At 47.0% G+C, this 987-nt stretch overlaps 1 pseudogene; it reads left to right on the top strand.

The window, feature by feature from the left end:
• Positions 1 to 368: 368 nt before the first annotated feature.
• The window catches only part of LOC110309692, a 1941-nt pseudogene continuing 1322 nt past the window's right edge, over positions 369 to 987 (top strand).

The following is a 987-nucleotide window of genomic DNA, read 5'->3' as shown; positions in this document are numbered from 1 at the left end:
AACACACACACACACAAGGTCACATAAAAGCAAGGCATCATGGCTTGGGTTTATGGCAGACTGGGCTAAAAGTTTAGGAGTAGGGTTACAGGTTTACTTTAACAGTAGTGACAGATTGCAAGGCTGATGTCCTGCCTATATCCAAACAACCCTGGGAGCAATGGAGCACGAAGCACCTGTGTAACTGTGTCTATTTGTATTCCTGGGAGGTTGGAGGGGATCTAGGGGCTTTATAAGAAAGTCCTGCTGAAGACAGGACAGTAGTGAGATAACCCTCTTGGCAATGACCTCATAATGAAGCCCTACACAGCCAAGCTCTGAGAGGCAGCCCCACAGACTCACTTGTCAGAGACACTAGAGAGGGCAAGATGTTCTCTTGGTGTCTTAGGACTACTAGAGGCTTGGGCCTCAAGAAAGACAACAGGGAAGGCCATGGTAGTGTCTGGAGGCACAGGGTTCACTCTTGCCTTCAACGCCTGTGGCCATTTTCCAGAAAGCAAAAAAACTGTGACCAAGGGTAACCAGGACCAGAACCACACAGACCAGGTAAGCACTCTGATTTTTCTCTGTGTTTGGCAGAATAATAATTTAGGAAATATTGGAATGAGAGGAACCAATGAGAATGCTGCAGACCTGTGTCTATTTGAGTCCTTGACCTTAATCTTTCCTAATGGTGAGAATACTTCTGCCCCACAGGATCTGAGGGAGCCATGTAGAGAGTCTCCCATCAGTGATGAAATGGTTGTTAAGTTGGTGAACAACCTGGTGCCTTCACTGCAGGAAGGAGACCCCTTCTTTGTCCCTACATTTCTCTCCACATACAGAAGCTTTGTCACCCCACTACAGGTACTGGGCCTGCTCTTCATGAGGTGAGTGCCCATCTCAAAACCTATAGTTCTTCGGTCCTATTGCTGATTCTGGGATATATTTTCTCTCTCTCTCTCTCTCTCTCTCTCTCTCTCTCTCTCTCTCTCTCTCTCTCTCTCT

This window comes from Mus caroli, chromosome 14 (genome assembly GCF_900094665.2).
Source record: "Mus caroli chromosome 14, CAROLI_EIJ_v1.1, whole genome shotgun sequence".
Lineage (NCBI taxonomy): Eukaryota > Metazoa > Chordata > Mammalia > Rodentia > Muridae > Mus > Mus caroli.
This window is presented reverse-complemented; position numbering and strand designations above follow the sequence as displayed.